The following is an 8,087-nucleotide window of genomic DNA, read 5'->3' on the forward strand; positions in this document are numbered from 1 at the left end:
TTCTGACCTGTCATCGCCAAACTCGCTCGACCTCCTTCAGGCACTCGGTGCCCTAATTCTGTTTCTAATTGCTTTACTGTGCACTTCCTTGTTCCAGCACAGCAGTGTGTGTGTGCGCGTGTGCACTTCATTACTATACTACACTCTACACTGTCGTGGGAAACAAAATGTCCCCACGACTATAGCATAATTTCAGAAATAGACGAGGACCAAACAGTTAGATTTAGGCTTGATGCGTACTTAGTGCTGTACGATTCTGACTGTATACCACACTCACAATAGCTGATCTACAAGCTGGCACACGATAAAGGTCAGACATGATGAGGTTAATATGGTTAAAAACATTGATAAAACTATATCCTCCTAAGTCCTGACTCCAATGTTGATGTCGTCCTCACAATTATAGCAAGACAAACCGTGCACGTGCGGGTGTGTGTGTAACTCTAAAGTGCTGTGTAACATATGGCGGTGTGGCGCCATGGGGCTGCTGTTGTGTTGTGCTTATCATTGCTGTCGGGAAAGAAACCTCTTATCTCCATATTTTAACCCATTCTGACCTGAGATCAGATTCATACGAGGTTTCCGCCGGACACACACTGGTCTGATGAACCCATTCTGACCCGAGATCAGATTCTAAAAATGTCAGTCGCTCTTCGATTTTTCAAAAATAGCAGACCTACAAGCTCATATCGCGCCACTCGGTGGCGCGATATGAGCTTGTAGATCTGCTATTTTTAAATAGCTAAAGCATAACATGATGCTGACACCAAAATGGGTGCCCGTTCAGAATGGGTTATCTTTTAGTTTTTCCGTACATTAACGATCATACTACACCGTTACAAAAAGCATCAAAAGCAGCTGAAAAGTAAAACTTTTTGGACATATGAGGTTTTACATCCGACAAAAAACGTTATAGTCTCTCTCGGTTGACTTGGTTGCATGTTCACCGCATGGCCACACCTGGTTAACATCTGGTTAAGCAGAGACTACTACAGTTTAACCTGGGTTAAACCCCTGCAGAACTGCTGGGGAGATCCCCTTTTTAAGTGGTGCAACCACTTCTACATCCAGCATGCAATGTCCATGTAGCTGTGTACCCGTTTGTGTGTGTGTACCTGTGTGAGCACGAGTGGTGTGCGCATGCGTGAAATTGGAACGAGAGAAGTATGTGACATGGCTGCCACCTGCTGGACGCAAACGATACAGAGAAGAAATTGGAACGATACAGAGAAGAAATTGGAATGATACAAATTGGAACGATACAGAGAACCAATAGACGGGAGTTGCACCACTTGGTTCACACTGGAGTGATGCTTAATTTATGCTCCCATCTTGCAACAAAGTATAAAAGTGCGGTGCTGGGATTGGGGGCGTGGGTGACGACGGGAGGTTATTAGGAGCACATGCCACGTGCATGTGAACATGTTGAGCATGGTTTGGAACATACCATAAGCATAAGAATGTAATATGAATATGTATGTCATTTTGTAATGGTTGTTATGTACATTGTCCATGTACAAGTATACTGTCCAGTCCACTAATATACTGATTTACAGGAGGAAAGCGTTCTCGCACACAAAAACAGATACATAAAGAAAGGTTGGACGCCCTTTGGACGTACAGTATGCATTCAATATTGCTCATAATAGCGCATAGAAGAACATGTGTATACAAATATACACTTCAGATGCAGTCAACACCAACAACGATTTTCAAGCACACCATGATGTAAGTCACATCTGCATTGTGGAGTATACCGAACGAGTGTGTATGTATGTATTAATTTTTGTGTAAAATGGACATTAGCGTATGCCTGTGCGTATAATACGTTATGTATCATATTGTATATCGTTGCCGTCGCTTAGAATCCTCTCATCTCCATAGTCTCCATCTCCTTAGTGTCTTTTCGCAAATTAACACCCTAGTTGATCACACTACAGTATGACTACAGCTGTGTTTTGTTCTGCTTTTAATCTGTGTTTTTGTACTGTTTTTAAACCTGTACGGCGACCTTGAGTGCCCTGAAAGGCGCCTTATAAATAAAATGTATTATTAATTTATTATTATTATTATTATCACACAACAGCTGGATTTGAATCCTGAAAAGTAACAGTTTGAGGACACATGAGGTTTTCCACCCCGACACAGACAATATATGGTTTAGATTAGAATGTTTGTTTATGGCTGTGTGTGTGTGTGTGTGTGTTACTGTGTCTCCTACACAAGTGTTTTGTGTGAGTGTGTTGCGTTATGCATAATAAAGTGGATGCCTTTGTCTACAAAGCGGACATGCGTGTCACCGTATGAGTGTGTGTGTTCGTGGCCTTCTGTGAGTGACGCACTTGTTCCTGTCCAGAGGACTGTTTGACTCACGTCTCTGTGTTGACCCCCCCCCCCCCCCTCCCCCCTCCCCCCAGCCGCCCACCTCCCTCCCACCCCCGTACCCCCCCAGAGTGGGTGACGTGGAAAATAAAAGCCAGGCGATTATTATCGCAAGATGAAGACAGAAGAACGCCGAGAAAAACAGGCAATTATGTATAGGTGCTTCAACGATGACACTATATGGATTATTGTTTATTTTAGAATGGATTCATTAGCTGCCACCTGAACGAAAGCTATTCTTCCTGGGGACCAAGACAACGAAATACCTACACGTGTCGGTATCTTCGCCAGGTCGGAGATGATGTTTTCACCCCTTGTCCGTCCGTGTGTCTCTCTCTCTCTCTGTCTGTGTACAGCTATCCTCGGGCACCGTTGATCAGGGTGATACTTTGTAAGCACCTTTTGTCCTACAACTCTTGAACCGTATACGTCACACAGAGTAGGGGGTCCACATCCAACCACTGTAAATGTGCTACAGTAGGTATATTGTATTCATAAAAAAACTCTACCATACCGATTAGTTCAAATAACATTTTACTCAATCCGATTCCTTCCAAGTCAGCTATACCGCCGTGACGCAGAACCCGTTGAAATCGAATTATGAAAGAAAATGTGAGACGCCAGAGGATTCAAATAAGTTCTGTATTGCAGCTTTAAGTTATGTTGTGTTGAAGATGTACAATTAATGTGGGCTGTGCCAAACAAGACATGTTATGTCCATGCTGTGTGTGTGTGTGTGTGTGTGTGTGTATGTGTGCATATGATTATGTGCCCATGAATTTGTAAAAGTGTATATTTGCATGTACGTTGAATATCATCACCGTCGAGCAGAAACCTTGCATCTCCGCGTTTGAACATTGTATGGTTTCTATTCACAGATGAATGCCCAGGACACTTCGTTGTACAAGACTGCCTTACAAAAGTAGTGAAAATAGCCAATCTACAAGCTCACAAAGCATACCGTTGTGAACAATATTTTTAAAATGTTATTTTTGTTGAAATAATAATTAATAGGGAACAGTTCGTTCTGGACATACAAGGTTTCCGTCCGACGGGCCAAACGATATGTGAATAATACGCGAGTATGACTTAAAGTGCCTCTCGGGCTCTCAGTCACCCGCCGCCATCGCTGCGGTGACCTACATTTGGCCCGTATTGACGCTTATCGGTTCATACATTTTACTACGTGGGGGGGGGGGGGGGGGTGGATGGGTCAGTGTCATGGTGTGTGTGTGTGTGTGTGTGTGTGGAATAGACCCTCGGACGGTTTCATCACACAGTGTAAAAGTACCTCCAGCCTTCCGTCCGTCCGTCCGTCCGTCCGTCCGTCAGTCAGTCAGTCAGTCAGTCAGTCAGTCAGTCAGTCAGTCAGTCAGTCAGTCAGTCAGTGAGTGAGTGAGTGAGTGAGTGAGTGAGTGAGTGAGTGGTGCACAGAGTATTCCATCCCCAGGCCAGCTAGTACAGTCAAAGTAGAAGATAGAAAGTGGATGATTAACCCATTCTGACCTGAGATCAGATTCATACCAGGTTTCCACTGGACAACACACTGGTCTGATTAACCCATTCTCTGACCTGAGATCAGATTCTAAAAATGTCAGTAGATTTTTCAAAAAATAGCAGACCTACAAGCTCATATCGCGCCACTCGGTGGCGCGATATGAGCTTGTAGATCTGCTATGGGTGCCCGTTCAGAATGGGTTAAAGCCTTTTTTTATTTAACGGGGTGCATTGGCAGGCAAATAACATGAAAAAACGTTTCATTGTCAATACGTCTTCATGTATTGACACAAAACATTGTCACGTTTCTTGTACATATCAGGCCTATACCAGTCCCGCTCCCCGAGATGCAGTGGACTGGCCTGAATTTGTCTTTGAGAAACCCCTTTGTTCTGAAACTATAGATACTCAGAGTACAATACTACTAAGTGAAAGTTGCTCTGTCAAATTTGTACTAAGTAGTACTGGAGTACTTTTTACTTTTTAAGTACACTCCAGATAAGCGGGTAGATAGATGGATGGATGGATTGCCATGAAACTAGTTATTGAGGGGATGAGCCGTATATGCCTGCCCTTTTGATCTACAGTAGCTCCACCCCTCTGGCCAAAACATTAAAAGTAGAGTGAGTTATTTTCTTTGGTTAAAATAAGTGTTAAATAGTTCTATATTCTGATAGTACTCTTTGCTAGAGTGTTTGTTCAGTAACAAGAGTCTCAAATAAAATGTCTCTCCGGTTCTTTATTAAACAGAAAAATGCCTTTTCCATGTTGAGACATCAATTCGCACTCAGTCAGGACACAGACTAAACAAGTGTAATTGGAAGTGATGAAACAAGGAAATGAGCAGACAAAATTTGGAACTGGAAACACTAAACATGAAGCTTATGTTTATGAAAGAGCTGCAGAGACAGGGACACTCCTGTTACTGAACAAAACGCATAAAAGAAAAAGTTTGTTTTAAAACGCAAAAATATGGCAGAGAGTTCAGCTCAAGACCTAAAATGCCCATTAGTGAAGGCCAATTATATAAAGATGGGTTGAAATGAGTATAGAGAATCAGTGCCTCTGCCACCACTTGCACTCCCTGGTATAAGTAAGGACGATTTATACAAAACAATTGGTAGTTATGCGGCGTTCGCATTTTTGGAGCAGTGCTACAGCAGCTTAAAAGATGTACGAGTGCATTTCTTTTGCAGATTTCTCGTTAGAAAGAGTAATTTGACTATATTTCTGAATTGTGATGTCTAAAATGGACGAGGCGATACAAAAGCTCCTCCATACACGAAGATTAATATAAGGAGACAAAAGGATCACAAAAAGGAATCCTTGGAAATGCATAAAATGAACTGTGGAAAAATGAATAATGGAAGAATGTACTTTTCACACTGCATTTTTCAAATACAAAATAAAAGCTAAGGAAAAGAGCTCTTAAACACAAAACATGGTCGTATGACGAAATGTATTTTTAATCTGAGTCTGATTGCATCGCGACACCATTGACAGCTTGTAGATCTGATATTTTCACTATAAAAAAAACACACCACCAAATTGTTCATTCATTGCAAATGAGGCAAACATTTGAAATAATGGCGATAGTGATTTTAAGTCATATCACCCATGCCTCCCTACTACTGTCTGTACTCAAGTGTACTGTAGTCATACTGTATCACCCCATGCCTCCTTACTACTGTCTGAACTCTGTGTACTGTATCTGTATCTGTATTAGCTCGGCTTATTAGCCAGACTCAAATCACACCGTGCCGGCAGGCAATTTCCTTTGCCAACGGCTGATATTAGCCAGGCTAGATCTGTATGCCAACGCTTCCCAAACTTTTCAGGCTGTGACCAACCCAAAATAATCCTATTCGAACTGGGGACCCCCCCCCCCCCACCCTGACAAGCACTTGTAGGAGTTGATGCATTACATTTAGTTTGACCATTTCTATAGTATAGTTTGTTGGTTAGTTGACGTTCATTTTAATTAATTTGTATTTTTTATTTTATCCCATTCTGACCGGGCACCCATTTTGGTGTTGGCATCATGTTATGCTTTAGCTATTGAAAAATAGCAGATCTACAAGCTCATATCGCGCCACCGAGTGGCGCGATACGAGCTTGTAGGTCTGCTATTTTTTTGAAAAATTCGAAGAAACGACTGACATTTTTAGAATCTGATCTCAGGTCAGAATGGGTTCGTCAGACCCAGCGTGTGTCCAGTGGAAACCTCGTATGAATCTGATCTCAGGTCAGAATGGGTTATGACCTCAATTACACCGACTGCCAGTTTGGGAACCACTGCTGTATGTCACCCTCACTTCGACTTGTGTGACCAAACTACATGTCGACTAATGCACTTCCTCCATAATGGCCAAGAAATTAAAACGACACGGGAACAGCCTGTTCCCCCGTCTCCTCCATTCTCTGCCCCTCTCTCTCTCTCCCACCTATACCGTGCAGGCCCATTATAGCTCCATTGTTTCCATGGAAGGAGGAGGTAAATTGCACTCACACGTTCTTAACCCATTCTGACCCGAGATCAGATTCATACCAGGTTTCCGCCGGACACACACTGGTCTGATGAACCCATTCTGACCTGAGATCAGATTCTAAAAATGTCAGTCGCTCTTCGATTTTTTCAAAAATAGCAGACCTACAAGCTCGTATCGCGCCACTCGGTGGCTGCGATATGAGCTTGTAGATCTGCTATTTTTCAATAGCTAAAGGCATGACGTGATGCTGACACCAAAATGGGTGCCCGTTCAGAATGGGTTAAGAAGGCCTGACACATTACCTAGCATTACTGGCGCTGCGTATTGTAATATTCATGTGATTCCCCATCACATGAATGCATGTTGACTGCTGCACTCCATATCGCATGGCCGAACTAGGAGAGAAGCCAGTGGAAGGAGAAGCAAATATAAAGGCCCTTGTAATCAAAATGTTTGCACGCAAAAAGGTAATAGTAGTCATTCATGACCCATTTCACAAACTTTGCCAAAACTGTCAGACGCTTTCGGGAACTGCAGGTCTACAAGCTCACAGACTTGTGGCCTGTAATTTTGGCTATTTTCGAATAGCCGAAGTGGTATTTGTAGTAATAAAGTAATAATAAAGTAGTGGAGTACAGTACTTTGTACCAGTGCCCATGTGGTGTGTGTGACTTCAGAGCAGAGCAGCAGTGTGTATTATTCAGCTGGCCGTGCCCCAGATTGTCTCTGCCTTCGTCAAGTTGCTCTCCATCCAAAGCAGAGCCTTGTCAAAGTGGGGTCTGGGTAAAAAGGGCTTCCCCCAGTTAAGTAGTTCATCTTATCTACCAACTTTCCTCTTCTACCCCCGGGTTTGAACCCGGGTCTCCCACGCAAGTGCTGACATTTTTTCTATTTTTGAGGGGCACTAGCTCCCTCCTATGTCCAGAAACAATGTTTCAAGTCGCTCTGGATTAAGAGCATCTGCCAAATGCCTAAATTGTATACTAACTAATTTAGCAATGGGGAACCCCTTCCAAAGGACCCTGGAGGGGTTCCCCGGGCCGAAACCCTTTGAGAGCCACAGGTTTAGACAGCAGTTTGATGAGCAGTGCAGGTCCTAGACATGAGAATGCTTTGAGAAGCACTACACTACTGTGTATTATTTATCTGGCCTGGCTGTGCCCCAGATCCACTCTGTGCAGCATGGCTTTCATCTAGCCGCTCTCATGAACACACAACAGGGTGCGGTGCTAGGTAGGGCTGCAACTAACAGCGATTATTGGATCTATCCATCCATCCATCTATCAACTTGCGATGCACCTTTAATGCACAACACATACTGTTCTTGCACTAATGGCATGTAACAGTATGCAGTATACTAGCTTCTATGCTCATGCACCTTATTTAACCCATTCTGACCTGAGATCAGATTCTAAAAATGTCTATTACATCCTGACAGTTATATTATTAACCCATTCTGACCTGAGATCAGATTCTAAGTGTCTTCGATTTTCAAAAATAGCAGACCTACAAGCTCGTATCGCGCCACTCGGTGGCGCGATATGAGCTTGTAGATCTGCTATTTTTCAATAGCTAAAGCATAACATGATGCCAACACCAAAATGGGTGCCCGTTCAGAATGGGTTATAAAGCTAATGTACTTAATTTAGTTCAAATGGATATGCTATTAAAATCTATTAAAAAAAATTTTTATTTTACAAAAGCACATTTGTGATGTGA

The sequence above is a fragment of the Protomyctophum parallelum genome, assembly GCF_964188405.1.
Source record: "Protomyctophum parallelum genome assembly, chromosome: 1".
Classification (NCBI taxonomy): domain Eukaryota; kingdom Metazoa; phylum Chordata; class Actinopteri; order Myctophiformes; family Myctophidae; genus Protomyctophum; species Protomyctophum parallelum.